The 18,857-nt window shown below is 38.6% G+C and overlaps 1 protein-coding gene across 5 annotated transcripts in view; it reads right to left on the bottom strand.

Moving 5' to 3' along the window:
- CADM2 (cell adhesion molecule 2) overlaps window positions 1–18,857 on the bottom strand; it is a 1,013,511-nt gene that overhangs the window by 547,307 nt on the left and 447,347 nt on the right. The window lies entirely within an intron of this gene.

Genomic DNA, 18,857 nt, shown 5'->3' with positions numbered 1-18,857 from the left:
GGGAATTTGGATTGGTGTCTGGACATAAGATGGAGGAAATGGAGGGTGTCATGGGAGGAAGCTGGGAAATAGTAAAAGGGGAGGCAACTAGGTTTGTGGGAGTATCTAAGGGAGGCCTGCACAACATGCGGACCACATGGGCTCACTGTGCAGCCCGCGGGCAAGCGGTGGGGTGGGGCTGTTGGGTTCACCCAGGACTGGTGCAACAACTAGGGCCGGCGAACTAGGCGGTCGCCTAGGGCGCCAAGTGGTTGGGGGCATCTTGGATTTTTTCCTCATTCCCTTCCCCTCACGCAGAGTGTGGCATGGCTGATTGGGCACCTAGTTCTAATTTAGCTGCTCCCATTGGCCTCCAGCAGGCAGAGTCCCTCCCCTCCCCCCCACCTCAGCATCATGTGGCAGCACTGAGGGGGAGGGGCTGTGTGCTCAGCAGCTTGTTTGGTTTGGCTCCACGTGGAGCGGCATGGTGGTAAGGGGGGCAGTCAAGGAGCAGGAGGAGGATTAGATGGGTCAGGAGTTCTGGGGTGGGGGCTATCAGGGGTGGGGGGATGGTTGGATGGTTCGGGAGTTCTGGGGGGCTGTTAGGGGGCAGGGGTGTGGAGAGGGATCAGAGCAGTCAGGGGACAGGGAGCAGGAGGAGGGTCTGTCAGGGGGTGAGGAGTGGTTGGATGGGGCATGGGAGTTCTGGGAGTCTGTCTGGGGGTGGGGGTGCGGATAAGGGTTGGGGCAGCCAGGGGACAGGTAAGGGGTAGAATCCAAGGGGGGAAGTTAGGGTAGGGGGGTCTCAGGAGGGGGGAGTAAGGGGATAAGGATCAGAGGTGGTTGGGGGTTCTGAGGGGAGTGGGAAGTGGGAGGAAGTGGATGGGGGCGGGGCTTTGGAGGGGCTCTCTGCCCATCCTCTTTTTTGATTGTTGAAATATGGTAACCCTAAAAAAGCGGTGCCCTGGCTTGGCAGGGAGGAGCCGCCTTCAGGAGGTACCAGAGAGCCAGGGCGTCGGCTTGCAGCGTGGCACAGGAGGGCAGCAGCCCTGCAAAGGCGGTGACACTGCTAGCAGGGAGCAGCCGCGCCCCCCGCCCCTCCTGCCCTGGCTGCGGCCTGGCGCCTGCAGGGGCTCCTGCAGGCTGCAGCAGATGCATGGGGTCGGTGACCCCCATCCGCCCCCCTGCTCGGGCTTTGCGGCTCAAGAGCTGAGGTTCCACTCACTGAGGATACCCTAGCAGCAATCACATACTGTTTAAACCAATTAACTCTCATTTTGAGTACCTCATCTATGCTCAGTTTCCAAATGTCATCTGGGAAGAAAAGTGGTCTTTAAAAAGCCAGTATCAAGCCATTCAGGACTTTATAAAGTAGGACAAAAACACCACCTAAAATGCACCTAGCAATGAATTACAAGGAGGTATGGATCACAGTGCACTAGTGTAACATGCTCCACGCAAGATGCACTGCTATGGTAAGTAAGGAGGAAGACACATTCTGGACTAGCTGAATTTTCCAAGTGTTCCTCAAATAATGTTTTACTCAGAACATAATGTGTGAAATTCTAGCTCCAGTGAAGAGAAATGCCAAATTCCTAGGATTTCAAACAGTGTAATCATCTATTCTGCAGGTAACAAAAAAAAAAGAATGGATAGTTGTAGTGAGTTCTGCATCCGAAAGGAAAGACTGTAGTAACTTACCCAACTGCAGATGGTAAAAATTTATACAGTATTTTTTCCCTGTTATTACAGTGCCAGGTCATTAAGAACCAGATGAGGATCCAATAGGATACATTCTTCCAAATCACATCAGTCAGTCCCTGAATGTGGGTTGCTTATCTGACTCCACAAACAGTGCTTCAGTCTTATCGAGACTGAATGTCAGCCAGCTAGTCCTCATCAGAGCACAGTGGTGAACTCATGCTCCATTGAAAACAATGGCAAATCTCCCACAAACTTCAGTGAGGCCACAGTTTCAGCCCATTTCTCTTCAGCTGCATCAACAGGGATCAGAGAAAATTGACATATATAATAGAGTGCCTTATACGTACTGAAATCAGTGCAAACTAAGCTTCCTCCCTAACCTTCCTGAATGCCCCATAGACATGCTGAAGAGCAGAGTGGGTAAAACTGAACTGTGTGATGCCACTCAAGGGAGAATCCCTGTGGCAAATAGATAGTTGCCCAATACTACCATCTGAGTCTTCTTTAAAAAGAGTGAAACCACAGAAAATGACATCATTTACCCGTCAGGCTCTCAGGAATGTTATTATCATCTCATGGTCAACTATTTGAAAAATAACTGACAGAACCAAAAGAATCTGAATGGGATACATAATCTCCTCCTATCAGTAGATCAAGGTAATCAAGCAATGTAAGTAGTGCAGCCTATGCACCATACTCAGACCTAAAACCTAATTGATTGGCACTATAGAGACCTGAGGACTCAAGAGCCTCCATAACTTCCAAATAACCTTCGCTAACACAGGCTGATTTGAGACAGGATGTTAATAGAGAGTTTAACAGCATCACTTTTTTTCCCCAGACAGGGTCAAACAGTTGAGTCTTTTGTGGAAAAGCATTTTGTACTGGCTTAAGGGAGACACTGGGAATCAACTCCAACACCTGTCAACACCTAGTCACATATCTTTATCAGCCCGTAAGGGTATGTAGCTAACTCATAGATCAGAAATAAACCAAGACATCCACTTGCAAGAAATAATGGGTTTAACTCAGGAGGGAAAGACTCTAATGATTGTTTTGCTACCCAGACACAGCCCTGCTAGTAAAATGAATGCATAAAGCCGGGTTCAAATTTCAGTAATCTTATCTGTACAAAAAATCTAAAAACTCCTTACTGTGGGAACCACCCAACTCTCACACTGGATACAAACAGCTCAGATAAACCAGGTTGCTCACCACTCAAAACAGTTCTACTGAGCATATCTTTGAAGTTACTATCGTAGAGATGGGGTGAGGGGGCAGAATCTCTGACTCCTGCATAGCTCAGGTACAGGAGCTCAGAAGCTTTTTTACACATAATCAGTCAGATTTGGCATGAAATTTCCACCAGTGGTGGACATCTAGCAATCTTTCCTCTTGCTGCACCAATCTGTTGCACAGCACTAATAGAGACCTGTAAAGAAGAAGCCAGAGAAGAGGGACACTAAATCAATAGGCCAATGAGTGGTGTCTCAGCATTCATCCCCAGAGCCACCTGAAAACAATAAGGTTCCATCAGCCTCCTAGAGAGGACCAATAAACTTTGCCCTTCAATCGGACAGGAGAAGATGCTGTTGTTATGACATTTATCCTCTCAAGGGAAAGGGCCTGCTCCTCAAACATTCAGTAAACAACCAAGCTGTCAAGTTCATCTGTAAAAGTGTGCTGTAGCCATGAATGGGCAATGTGAAGTGGTGGAAAACTATGCAAATGGAAACGTGGCAGCCTAAATGACTGAGCAAATGCATTATCCCACTAACATAGAAGTATGTGTGTCTTGTCTGCTCATGGAAAAAAAGACAAAACCCTAGATTGCTGACCAATTAAATTAGGTTTTAAGTGACATAATATAAAATTTGCTGTATTTTTTTTTTTTTACCACTAGGCCTACAAATATTCTTGAAGTCCGGGCTGATGATTTAGCAAGTGAAATGAATTTTGTCTTTGTTATCTAGTCATTAGCCACTCAGTCATCTGATCACTGGACTTTTCTTGAACTGTTGCTGCACACAGTGTCAACTATAACCACAAGTTCACATAATAAAAGTGCCCCTTTGTTCCCTAAGAACATACACCAGTCAAAAAAGAGAGAGAGAGAGAGAATTATATTACAGACATTTCACTATCCTGCCAATTCCTCACTGTCATTAAAAACACATTAATGCATTTTGCTTCAATACCCCTATCAATTAACAGAATTATTATTATCCACATTTGCAGTTGAAAAAAAATAAATGAGGGAACAAAACATTTAGGACAAAGGACAAAATATTCATGCTGCAGTTCAAAGGTAGGCAGTTAAATCCCTATTTTTGCACCTAACTAAATATGGCACAATTTTCAGAGGTGCTGAGTACCTGTAGTACTTATTGAAGTAAATGAAAGCTGCAGGTGATCAGCACCTCTAAAATCAGGTCATGTTTATAGTTGCAGAATCCTATAGTTACCTAACTTTAGGTACAAACATTTTGAAATGTTGACCTGAGCATTTTGGGTGCTATAAAGAAGTGATGTACAATACAAATATAAGTTAGTAGCTTCTCTATACAATTCTCAGCCTCAGAGTGAAAGATGCCAAAAAAGTTGGTGCAATGAATAAAAGTGATGGAAATTATTTTTAGTATATATTGTTTAAGGCACATTTATTTTAAAGTGCATTCATGAATAGTACTTCCTCTCCAACTATTGTACACACAACTTTTCAATACTGAATTAAGTATTTACTTAAATAAAATAATAAAATACATAATTCTGAAATCATATGAACAGATTCACCATAAATATTTCCTCAACATATTATTTTTACATTTGTTTTTCCTTTAACTGGGTTATGAAAATTCACACCTCTCCTGGGTAAGTTACATATACAATGCTGTAAATAACAGTTACACTGTCAGTCCTGTTTATTAATTCTTACATGTGAAAGCATGTTGTTTTCAGTAATATTCGTAATATACCAGATATATAGTTTATACACCAGATGTTTAAAATTATTTGTAATATAACCATTTTAGAAACCAAAAGTTCCACTGAGAAGCTTTAAAAACACATGCATACACCCACCATTGTAATTTATCTGCTACCGAATGGATGCTGTTATTTTCTAGTAATAGTAGCCTTTAATAACAACAGTAATACTTAAGAGAGAGTTTTGAAAGTCATTGTTAACCCCAAGAACAAACAGCATGTAAAACAACAAACAGGATGTAAAATAATATTACTGATGCTAGCAGAGCCTTTGTACATTCCATAACAAGGAGGTCTTGTATGATCATACACTGCCTATTGTCCCTTGACTCTACATACTGCAAAATCTTTTCTTATGTTCTTAAGTACTAAGCCGACTTCACTGAGGAAAAAAAAATCTTTTAAAAAATGGTTTCTATAATAAGCAATAAATTTCAAGAGCTATTCAACTGATTTTGTTTGTGTGTTTGTTTGTTTTATGGAGTATGATAAGTAGTTGGTATTACTTGTCCTACAAATACCTTTGTGCCTGGCACAGCATCTTTCTAGATAACGATGCAAAAATAACTGACATTGTAAACATGAAATTATCAGAAAAACAATTGTTACACAAATATGCTAAATATAAATATTAATTGAAAAATACTAATCTAGTACAGCTTTACACTGTTAAGTTAAAGGTATAAACACTGGGAATGGTTTCCACCAGCACGTGTAATTTAGCCCCATTTTGAACATATAGGTTTCACAATCATTATATTATAACATATGTAGTCATTCTGACAATCACAATATCCTGTTTTACCCAAAACCTAATATGCATTTCAAACCATTATATACGTTGACCATATACTCCTCCTATCCGAAGGCCATAATTGTTTCATAGTAACTTAATTGTCAGTCTGATTCTCTCAAGCTTGTCCTGTGGCTTTTAAAATGTAAACCGTAACATTGCATTAGTATAGTATTTGTGTCCAGCTTTCTTCAGCAATGAGAGTAAAGGGAGATGAAGGACTTTCTTACTGTGAGAATTAGGTCTGTGGAATACCTGGGCAACCTTCATATGGGCATCTCCCAACTTCAGAGTGCTTGACTTTGCAACCTCAACATTTTAATATAGTATTTTTGCGCATATATATTTCAAACTAAACTTTTTATAAAGTCTGTATTGTAATATGAATCAAGCATTTCAACACTTCAAAGTTTCATGAGCTAGAGGAACCATCACATTAGTTTAAATTTATGGTACTAAGACATGCCCTTTGACCACTTCTATATTTCATTTAAACCCAAAACAAGGGTTTTGTTCATCTTAGCAGTTTTACATTTCTAAAGTGAATAAATAAAATTAAATTTTAAACAAGGAGGTAATTGGGCTAACACAGAGACTTGTGTTTTGCAAATTTCATGGGATATTTGAGAAGCGTCACACTGAATGCACAAGTCTTTTTTTTTTTAATTTTAGATAACATTCTTGCTTAATGCTCCTCAGAGTGTAAGTGAGATATTAATTTCTTGCTACAAAATACTAACTTACTATAAGGGAATAAAATACTTTAAATTTTCCAGTTTCAAAACATGGCTAGAAGCCATATGCTAAAATTTTAATATTTGCCACTGTTTTGTAATGGCTTACTGAGCACTTATCTTGTGAAAAAGAGACCTTCTGTCTTTATAAAGATGAGAGGGGACCAAATTAAAGGTGTAATGGCATGTTTTAAAAGGTTGAAGTGTACATTTTCCAAGTGACATCAAGGGGTTTGATACCATGACTCCTTTTAACTCTGTGTACCAATATGAACAATTAAGATTTAATGTTTCTCATTGATTCATACTTAACATCGTTGGGGACTATCATCAGGAAATATAGGAAAAGATATTTAAGTAATAAATACTGCTAGATCAGGAAAGTGGGTTAGGATGCAAAGAAAAAAATTAAAAAGATTACTTCCTTCAACATTATACTCTACAGTTAGACATTATATTGGGGAACTGGATTTTGTTCCACTTGTTGAACACACACAATAGTATATTACCATAGACAAGGATGCTTTGACTTCAAAAAGGTGAAAAAATGACTTTTTTCCTTTCTTGTAGAATAAGCAAGCAAAATAGAAGTTTTTCTAATCCCTAAAACATACTGACATGATGACATTTCAGTAAAACATATTGGTAAATCTAAGATTGGTAAATTTCTCTCAAATCATATCCTTGTCCTCTTATCCATATAAGTAACTCCTCTTTCAGTTTCAGGGCAACTGCATCTGTATTTTTTCCTCTGTGGTCCACCAAGGACACACACTTGAAAAACCTTTGAACAGAGAGAGGTATGTCCCTTGAAAACTCCATTGCTCACCTAGAAAAACACATTCTGAAGATATGCTAGAATCCTTAGAATACGCAGAAACAGAGGTAAATAGAACATTGAATGAAAAGCTGGGCCACCCATACAGATATGGTGACAGAGAAAGTATGTTGTTCTCCTGGCGCCGAGGAAACAACAGTCCTCCAGGATAATCCCCAAGCTTTTACACACAACTCAAACTAAAACAAGATAAATTACTTCAGCCATTGCAAATTACTATAAAAAGCCTTACAATGAATAGGAAACGTCCCCTGACTTTCTGACTAGAATCTAGGAAGTGCTGACAAAATCCAATGTGATCAGTCTTAAATACCAGACTGAGACCCTCAAATTCATTAAAAGAGAGAGGATGAGACGTGGTAATTAAATCCAGGAGCAGTGGTGCTTGACTCTTGTTCACTTTGGACACAAATAAACAAGTACCCACACTTTCTTGCCATACAATCAGCCCAATCTCACAATCCTTTGCAACCATGAGAATGGTGGGACGAGGGTCATAGAGAAAAAAGGAGGCTGGTTTTGGGTGTGGAGGTGGTAGGGGTAGGGTTTGTGAAGCTGTTGCTGGTTCAGAGGTGCTACCCAAAGATGCTCATTATATCATTGCATACAAGTCTGATAGACCACAAAAACCTCATCTGTACCACTTTTTCTTGCTTATATTCTACTCTATGGATTCAAAATGGAAGTCCAATAATTTATGAAATATTGCTTCTACAGCTGGATACTTACTATCTGAGGTCAAACCAAGTCTATAATATCAATTATGGTGGAGATCAATGGCATAGTTTGATCCATAAGACTGCACACACAAAAAAAGTTATAACAACCAGAAAATTTTAAAAGCAGGTCCTTGTTGACTGGGGAACTACTTGATTAAATGCGCCCTAACTTGCACCATTACCTCAACCCAGGCTCCTGATATGCCCCAGCAATTTTAAAAGTGATCTATCTATGCATGTGCACTTTAGAGCACTTTGAAAAATCAGGCTTTAAGCAGAAAGTCTTGCTCAACTTTAACTGTGGAAGATGCTATCACCGCTTTATAATTTAGAGAGGAAAATTAATAAAAATGGTTTATACTCAGATTACATTCTATTATACTTAATTTAACCTAACATCTCAGTTCTGTCTGTGAAACAATACAGAATTTCAGATTAACCTCCAATTATAAACTAAACAGAGATTAAGATCATAAAAGGATACACATCTGGGATCTTTATTCCTTTAAATGAAACCAAGAGGACTTTTGGTCCCTTGGAATAATAGTAAATTGAATCATAAAATCCCTGCATGACAAGACCTACATAATTCTTTGTATACATTAAAAAATATTTAGAGACAGTGTCAGTTCTGCCTTTTAACTAGCAGGCAGAATAAGTATCTGAGTTTTTATGTTCTTCTCCCAATAAATACACTAATTTTCCCAATAAGGATGTTCTATATGCATGACACATATTTCAAGGGTTACTTGGGAAGGTAAAAAGAACAAAATCAAATACACTTTTGCAGAGCAAAAAAGAAACTCAAGAAATAGCTCTCTGGAACTCCACCAAATATCATTAGATGGACCACTTGAATGTTTAATAGACTGAATTTCAGACATTATAATCAGTGTGGATAAATGTATTTAAAACACAGTTTAATTGAAATCCAGTTCATTATATTCTGGGAAATATCCCTAACATCATTCAAAACAATACAACAAATGTGACTAGACAAGATAAAATAAAGGTGAGCTATGGTATCAATTAGAGTCAAATCAAACAACTTTAGGACCAGTTTGAAGAAAAAATGTGCCTTAGACTTAATACTTGCACCTTATTAGAGACCAAAAACAAGACATATAATCCTAAACCCCATTTTGAGGGAAATATGATATTGTCAAACCAAACATTTTGCGTATCTACTCATATATAAGGATGCCACACCAACCTCTCTATATAGACTGACACGAATATGTCTGTGGCTTATTTACATGGTGATTTATTGCACAGAACACAATTTTGACTACCTAGTACCAATATAGCAATGGGCTCCTGATATTCCTGTTATTTCCTGTTTATATCATTTGTCTATATAAATTCAAGTTTGTTCCGTGCACCTATTTATATAATTTATGCCATTTCAATAACACATGGACAAGTTTAAAAAACAGAATAGAAAAGAGACAGATAGAAAAGAAAGAAAACAACTGTAACCAAAAATGTATGTTATGTGTTTTCTCATAATCTAAGTATAAAATTGTATCACAATAAGCACAGGTTACAACTGCTTGTATATTTGCATGTCTTAAGACATACTAGTTATCCAGAGACAGCTTTTGTTTGTATGTTTATTTTTCTTAGCTCACTTTGGGGTTAGATCAAGGCTTTTTTGGGAGATTAAGAAATATGTCTTGAATGGTATAATATAATGCTGTAATGTGCCCCTTTCTTTCAGCAGTAGGAGTACAAGAAAACACTGTCAGACTCATCTTTATTTATTTTCTAGCATTTTCAGTCCTTTCCAGCTTCTTTTGAAGTGCAAGTTCCTTCCAGCTCACAAAGAACACTAATAACATCAATAGACTGTTCATCAGGACACTTGTATTTTAAGAGGGAGAAAAAAATATATGAAATGCTGCTCTTTTAAATCCTTGAAAGAAGGAAGTTGCACTTTGATTGGTATTTTGAGCTGAGAGAAATCCTTGCACAAGAATTCAAATATGTTTGAAAGAATTTGACATTGTTCAGGGGAGAGGGGTAGAAACTAAACCTTTTTCTTAAGATTTGTGGTGGTTTTCATCATTATAGAGCAAAATCTCATTTGCTGTTGTGTTGATTGGTGGGACTCACAAAGACTTTTAGCAGGTTGGAAACAAGTCAAAATGCCCTTTCTAAAACTTGTTAATTAAATCCTTCTGATGTACAAAGACATTTATTCACCACCTGAATAGTCCTGCTGCAAGTAGATTTTATCTGGCTAGAGACTCTCACATTTGAATGAAAAACTAATCTCTTTTGTAGGATTTATAGAAAAGGTTTGAGATTAAAATTAAAAAAAAAGAATAAATAAATAGAATTCTTTACCTACAAGCATAGTTCTCAGAACGTAGCATTGTTTATGGATATTGAGTACTGAATCATGATAATTAATTAGCCACATTTAAAAGGGGTGATTTTGAGAATGTTTTTAAAATGTAACTGATGTGCAGTGTAGACCATTATATAATCAAATGAAAACAGAGGTACACCAGGCACACCCCAACTAAACTCAAAGAAGAAAAGTGAAAAATAACCCAACTTTCAGTTAAGGAAATTGTCCTTGCTGCATAAAATAAACCAAGATGGTGTGTCAAGACATATATTTTGAAAAGTAGAGAGACAGCTGCTGCTTGCACCTTTGCAAATTTCTTTTGAAGGGACTGATCTGGCATAAGGTTGGATAAGGATGTTACTGTAACTTTAATTGAATAAGCTCGGACATCTGCCTCAACTGTCAATCCTGCTAAGGACTAAGATTGATAGATGCAAGCTAATAGCCAATTAGAGAAGGTTCTTTTAGATACTGGCTGTGAACCAAAAATCTGGATGAACTAAGAAGGGCTTGTTTAAGAAAATGTGTAGAAAAGATTAAGTGGTTTTTGTTTGTTTCCACATGGAAACCAAGTGACCCTATTAGCTTTAGTATGGAAGCCAAACTTCACTGGCATGGAAATGAGAGCAAAGGAAAAATATTAGGTGAACAGTTGTTTGATCAGTGTACAATTCTAATATCACCTTAAAATTCAAATGAATATCCAATATCGCCTTTCTTCATAAATTGTATTCTGTGGGCGTTACTGATGTAACTTACACCAGTTTTACACCAATAACATTAATAATGTCAGTGGAGTTACTCCTGATTCGCCCAGTGAGTGAACACAAATGAGGCTCTATGAACATGAGTTACCACTGCCATAAACATAATGTTCCATGAATTCTATTATTTTATTTCATAGATTCTATGGCCGGAAAGGACCATTGTGATCATCTTGTCTGACCTCTTCAATAATACAGGCCAAGGACGCCCCTGAAATTAATTCCTGTTTCAAACAGAGCATATATTTTAGCTGTGGGGGAAGGAGGGACAAAAACCTGTAAGCTTGATTTAAAAGTTTCCAATGATGGAGAATCCACCATAACCCTTGATACATTGTTCTAATGATTTATTACCCTCACTGTTAAAATTTGCACCTTATTTCCGGTGTTAATTTGTCTAGGTTCAACTTCCAGACATTGTTACACATTTGTCTGCTAGACTGAAAAAGTTCTCAAGTATCAAATTTCTATTCTAGGTACTTAGAGACTGTGCTCAAGTCACCCTTTAACCTTCTCTTGATTAAACTAAACAGCTGCCTCTCACTATAAAGCTAGCTGTCTAATCCTTTAATTATTCTTGTGGCTCTTCCTTCCACCTTCTCAAATGTATCAACATCCTTCTTGAATTGCAAGCACCAAACTTGCAATTCAAGTAACCAGTATTCTAGTAGCAGTCGAACCCAAGCCAAATACAGATCTAAAATAACGTAGCTACTCCTGTTTGAGATTACTCAGTTTATACATCCAGGAATCACAATAGTCTTTTTGGTTATAGCATCACTTTGGGATCTCATGTTCAATGGATTATCTACCACAACCACCACCTCCTTTTCAGTGTCACTGCTTCCCAGGATAGAGTCTCCCCAATTTGTAAGTATAGCCTACATTCTTTGTACCTATAAGACTTTGAACTTGGCCATATTAAAATACATATTCTTTGCTTGAACCTTATTACCAGTCACTCAATATCATTTTCTATCAGCAACCTGTCCTATTCATAATTTATTATTCCCTCAGTTTTTCTGTCATCTGCAAATTTTAACAGTTATGAGTGTGACACTGCACCCCATATTCATCTAGTAATATTATCATGATATGATTATGACATAATTATGATGCATTTTGTACAAGTCATGTGAGGTGTCATTGGAAAAGTTATGATTTACTGAATATGATTATCCTATTTGTATGCATGTATCATTTTTTAATCTGAAGTTAGAAATACTGACTATGTATCTGTACATCAAATGTAGTTACACCTGGGTAATGCTCACTGGACAAGATGCTTTCAGTCTAGATAGTGGGTGGGGAAGGGCCTATTCACGATAATGGGCCATGAGGAAAAACAATAGGCCTTAGGAGAAGCTTATCTCCCACCTGATGAGCCTTCCTGAGAATGCTACAGACAGCCTCCGAGTAATGGCTGCTATGACTCTACAAGATCATGTGACCAGACCATATGATTTTGGACTCCATCTTGGGATGCAAGTATTTTTCCACAAACCAGTCTGGGAACCAAATTTTGAAACAAAGTGTTCCCATCATATGATAAAGCTATATAAGGCAGGGACTTACATCAACTGGGGTTCTTCACTCCCCACACAAGACGACTCCTGGAAACACCTGAGGAACAAAGATTGAACTGGGAGAAGTGCTGGACCCAGGGTAAATGGATTTCGAGCCTGTGTATGAAAGGCCTGGGGATTCCAAGCTGTAAAGCAACTGCAGCTTGTCCTTGAAGAATGTGCAGCCTGCTTGTATCATTTCTCAGTGTGAGAATCTGCTAATTCATATCCAATCTATTTAGTACATTAAGCTTAGCTTGTGGTTTTTTTTATTTGCTAGGTGATCTGCTTTGATCTGTTTGCCATAATTTATAATCACTTAAAATCTGTCTTTTGTAGTTAATATATTTGTTTTGTTTTAATCTAAACCAGTGATCTTTGACTGGAGTGCTTGGGAAAAATCTCTGCTTGGTTACCACAAGTGTGCATTGTTCTCTTCACATTGAGGGCGAGGCAGACTGGGTATTAAACCCATATACTGGCCAGATTTCACCAGGGCAGGACGATCCTGCTCTGGGGTCCTAGGCTGGGAAGCTGGTGGTTAGAGAGCCTGTAACTGAAGCTGGGTGTGTCACTACCTGTGTGAATGCTGATGAAAGTGAAGGCTGGAGTGCTTTGCAGCTTGTCACAGCAGCAAAGTGTGAGAGGTAGCCCAGGCTGGTGGGTCAAGGTGCTCAGTGGTACCCCAGTTCCGGGAGGCACCCCTAGGGAAGCCCGTCACAATGACTTTGTCTTCATCCACATCACTGAGAATAATGTTAAATAGTCAAGCTAAGAACTGATTCCTGCAGGACCCAACTAGAAATGCACCCACTTGATGATGATTCCCCATTTACAATTACATTTTATGACCTATTAATTAGCCAGTATTTAATCAATTTAATGTGTGCCATGTCAATTTTGTTTTGTTCTAGTTTCTTTTGTTCTAAAATATCATAGGGTACCAGGTCAAAAGACTTATAGAATTCTAAGCATATTACACGAACCTTTATCAACTAACCTTGTAATCTCATGAAACAAAGAACTCAAATTAGTCTGATAGGATCTACTGTCCATAGACCCACGCAGACTGGCATTAATTATATTACCCTCCTTTATTTCTTTATTAACCAACTTCCATATCAGCCATTCCGTTATTTTGCCCAGGATCAGTGTCAGGCTAACAGGCCTGTAATTACCTGGTTCACCTCACTTACCCTTTTTGAACATTAGGGCAACTTTAGCTTTCTCCCAATCTTCTGGAACTTTGCAGTATTCTGAGACTTATTGAAAATCAACATTAATGGTCCAAATAGCTTGTCAATCAGCACTTTTAGAACTGTCGGTTGCAAGTTATCCAGACCTTCTGATTTAAAAATGTCTAGCATTGGGAACTGCTGTTTAATATTCTCCTTAACTACTGCTGAAATGGAAAATATATTATGATCATATGATCTAACTACATCATCTAGTTTTTTTCCCCAATACAAAACAGAAATATTTATTGAACCCTTCTGATTTTTTTGCCTTATTGACAGTTCTACAATTTCCATCTAATATTGGCCCGTTATCATTGTTAGGATTCCTTTTGTTCCTAATATTCCTAAAACCCTCTTTTTTGCCATAGATTTATCTTTGTGTCCTTTTTGTTCCCTTCTTTTTTGTTTCTCGTTTTATTATTTTATTTTACATTTAACAATTCCTACCTTCTGATTTATTGTCATTATTTCTTTCACTTCCTCTCTAAGCCAGCTTTTTTGTTTTTTAAACCAGCATGGTCTACTTTTTTGACTGTGGCTTTTTGGATCTAATAAAATATACTTAAACAGTTCCCAATTATAATTTTTTTTCTGATAAATTCTGATTCCCAACTGATTTGGCTCAATTATTTTTAGCTTTGTGCAACTAGCTCTTTTAAAGCACTGTGTGTGTGCGTGAGCACGCATACACACGCATGTGTGTGTGTACATACACACACACCATTGTACCAAAGCTATCACAATTTTTTAATTGTGTGATCAATTCCTCTTTATCAGTCAAGATGAGGTCTAATATAGAATTCCTCCATGCGGCTGCAACACTTTTTGAGTTGGGAAATTGTTAGCTATAAATTCTTAGAATTTCTAGTATTGGCAGCATATCTCACTCAGATTGAAGTCCCCCATGGTAACACAGCTTATACATTATATTATTAAAGCTAAGCACTTAAGGTGCAGTAGTTCAGTGGTTAAGGTGCTTGACTATAAGCCTGAAGGTTGTGGGTTTGAATTCTGCTTGATCTCACACTGAAAGGCCATCTTTGTTTCACCCACCTGCCAAATAGGTACTTGATCTATGGGGTTAGGGCAGTCAAAAGTGGTTGGACACCATGCTGGTCACATTGTTTCTTTATGTACTGTTGGCTATGAAACTGACATGCCTTATCCTGATGAGCCATTGGCCTAACTTTGACTTAAGGCATTGGTTATCCTGTTCCCTAGCGTGATTTGATGGTCTACAGCAGACACCAACTAGCACCTCATCTTGTACTTTAGGTGTTAGAACATTGATCCATAAGCTTTTGAGATCATTTGCTTCCATGTGATTAGTGACTTGGAAACAGGTAATGTCATGTTTATACTGATTGCCACTCCCCTTCCCCTTTTGCCCTCTTGGTCCTTCCTAAATAACTCTTTTCTCGTTTTGAAGTTCCTGTACACCATTATTCAACATGGCAGCTGACTATATTCTAGAACCAGGACTAAATCATAGAATCATAGAATCATAGAATATCAGGGTTGGAAGGGACCTCAGGAGGTCATCTAGTCCAACCCCCTGCTCAAAGCAGGACCAAACCCAACTAAATCATCCCAGCCAGGGCTTTGTCAAGCCTGACCTTAAAAACCTCTAAGGAAGGAGATTCCACTACTTCCCTAGGTAACCCATTCCAGTTCTTCACCACCCTACTAGTGAAAAAGTTTTTCCTAATGTCCAACCTAAATCTCCCCCTCTGCAACTTGAGACCATTACTCCTTGTTCTGTCATCTTCTACCACTGAGAACAGTCTAGATCCATCCTCTTTGGAACCCCCTTTCAGGTAGTTGAAAGCAGTTATCAAATCCCCCCTCAGTCTTCTCTTCTGCAGACTAAACAATCCCAGTTCCCTCAGCCTCTCCTCATAAGTCATGTGCTCCAGCCCCCTAATCATTTTTGTTGCCCTCCGCTGGACTCTCTCCAATTTGTCCACATCCTTCTTGTAGTGTGGGGCCCAAAACTGGACACAGTACTCCAACTGAGGCCTCACCAGTGCTGAGTAGAGGGGAATGATCACATCCCTCAATCTGCTGGAAATGCCCCTACTTATACAACCCAAAATGCCATTAGCCTTCTTGGCAACAAGGGCACACTGTTGACTCATATTCAGCTTTTCGTCCACCGTAACCCCTAGGTCCTTTTCTGCAGAACTGCTGCCCAGCCATTCGGTCCCTAGTCTGTAGCAGTGCATGGGATTCTTCTGTCCTAAGTGCAGGACTCTGCACTTGTCCTTGTTGAACCTCATCATATTTCTTTTGGCCCAATCCTCTAATTTGTCTAGGTCCCTCTGTATCCTATCCCTACCCTCCAGCGTATCAACCACTCCTCCCAGTTTAGTGTCATCTGCAAACTTGCTAAGGGTGCAGTCCACACCATCCTCCAGATCGTTAATGAAGATATTGAATAAAACCGGCCCCAGCACCGACCCTTGGGGCACTCCACTTGATACCGGCTGCCAACTAGACGTGGAACCATTGATCACTACCCGTTGAGCCCGACCGTCTAGCCAGTTTTCTATCCACCTTACCATCCATTCATCCAGCCCATACTACTTTAACTTCCTGGCAAGAATACTGTGGGAGACTGTATCAAAAGCTTTGCTAAAGTCCAGAAATAGCACATGTGGTGTTAGTGGGAAAGCAAAAGTTCAAGAAATGAGGTTTACTTTTACACTGAGTAGAGCTGAGGTTTGTCATTCTAAGTTCTCATGGGAGGAGACTTTCAGTGACTTCAGCATGCACTAAGAAACCCCAGCCTCTTGTCCTGGATGTAGACATTTCTTTTGCTCCTGAGGAGTGGAGCAGTATGGGCAGCTGAAATCCCAGAGGATGAAGCATAGCCATAAAAATAAGGACCAAGCTTTAAAAACTTGCAGCAATATTCAGTGAGCGAGTGTAGTAAATGCAGTGCCAGGATAATGAGTATTGTATTACTGAGCAAGTATACTGCTGCATTCTGTATCAGTTGCATTTTTTTCCAGGGTTGATGCTTTCAAGCCTAAAGGAATTGCTTTGCTAAGAATTAAGATATGAAAAATGAACTATTCTGTCCCCCTTACAAGTGATCCCTCCAGGTCAAGGTTTAAGCATGTTAGTAAAGTACACAAGGGAACTTGCTTAGTGGCTGCACTTGTTCTGAGTTTAGATACCCAGAACACGTTACTGTGCTGACAGTACGACCATTTCACAATCTTTAAATTCATAAAAATAATCAAATATCTCCTCGGACAATACAAACACAGATCACGTTCACCTAATTACTAATATTCTCTTAACTCAAAGAATCAAGTTGATTAAGAATATATATTTAGTTTGACAAAATATATTAATATCTAAAGTAAAGCATCCATAATGGGAAATGATATTGGTGAGATCCTTACAAGTTACTGTAGCACTTTTCTGAATTCATAAATATGCAAAGAAGTGAAAAAAATGAAGAGAGGCAAGAAAGGAAAAATAAAAGGTGCAATATTTATAACTAACCACTTCAGTTTATAATCTAGGAACACAATTTATCTATTTGCTTTAAGTGTCTTTTGTCTTCCTCTACAACTGTGGAGTCTTCCATTATCCTGGCTTCTTCAAGCTTCCCCTCAATATCTGTCTATCTACTCTTATTTTCACACCTTTCAGACTTATCATCAACCTATAATGGCTTCTCCAGACTCTCAGTGCTCTCTCATTAGTTCCTTCAGAAGGATCTCATCTTTCTTACATTTGGGCTTTTAAAATATGCTGACATTCAAAATGCTGCAGCAGCAGCAGTATGTTAAAATTTTAGGCAGGCAGTCTCATTTCCATTAAACTCTAAGCATATTTTTCATGTAATAGTACTATTGATAGTGCCCCTCAGCACTCTCTTGTGGCTGCCAAGCCATTCAATAAAGCTCTGCTGTGCTAGAAACCCTACAGGCATGTGCACAGTTTGGCCCAATGGAGCAACTACCTTACACGGCTTTTTTTATCTGGAAGACCTATTTTGTTACATAAAACCAGTGATTGGTTTATTTTCGTATTTTTTTTTCTGAATATGGCAGTTTCTCTGGGTCCCCCAGGGATGGGCTTCCACTCTCAAAAAGTGCTGGAATCAAAAGCCTATAAAAATATATATTTTTAAAAAATACTAAGTAATAATAAGAAAGTAGATGAACAGTTAACACAAGCAAACTTTTTTTTACCAAGCTGTGTATTATAGCAATTAGCAAAAAAGGGAACTGATTGTTATGTGACAGGTATGGTATTCATATCCCTTGAAGCACAAGAAATTCACACCTAATGGTTGTGCATTGAGGCAAAATGTCTTAAATAATCAAACTACAATTCCATTGTCTAATGCTACATACAAAAGGCCACATGACCCAAGAGTATTAATCTATAGATACCTTTACAAAAAGGACTGCTTTCAGATGTTCTTTTAAAACATGTCAGTGCAGTTGATAATGTTATAATTAAACACATTTGGATAACTTAAAATAAATTATTCTTATGTTGTAGAGTAAGAAATTTTAACTTTTCCAAAGTCTAACTGTTTAAAGACCTGGAAAGAAAATTATGTTTCAAGGATGCTATATTTCAAAACAAAACAGTATGGCTTCTGAAACTCTCCACTAAGTTGCAATGCTGAAAAATGTAAATTAAAAAATAAAACAAGAAAAACAAAAAGTAACACTCGAATTAACATTTGTGCAATGATATATGTGCTAAGAGTGTTGTGTCTAAGATAGCCTCCCTTTTATAAACTACCTCCATAAACCGGATAATGTGTGGTCAAGGTGAGATTATTCACTTTCTGCTCTATATCCTCTACATTTCAACAAGTGTCTGAGTTACCTGATGCTACTCTCTTGCTTCTTTTTCTGAGAAAACTAGGATTTACAATGTCACAGTACTTTAACAGGATAATGTTTATTGTAGGGGAGAGAAAGATGAACACCACAAAAATAGCAGTTCATGATGAGAGACAAGCACAGGCAAGGGAAAACAAGGAAAAACTGCTCCCAGATTATCCATGTGACACTTAATCCAATTAGATATACTACAGAGCTCCTTCTGAGGAGCTAAAGGTATGCATGGTTGATGACCCAGTATCTATTTGATTTCTCTCTGAAAAGCCTCCTGCAGGATATACATGATGCAGAAGTAGGGCGAT

Source organism: Mauremys reevesii, linkage group 1, assembly GCF_016161935.1.
Source record: "Mauremys reevesii isolate NIE-2019 linkage group 1, ASM1616193v1, whole genome shotgun sequence".
NCBI lineage: Eukaryota > Metazoa > Chordata > Testudines > Geoemydidae > Mauremys > Mauremys reevesii.
The sequence above is the reverse complement of the archived record's forward strand: the minus strand, read 5'-3'. Positions and strand labels throughout refer to the sequence as shown.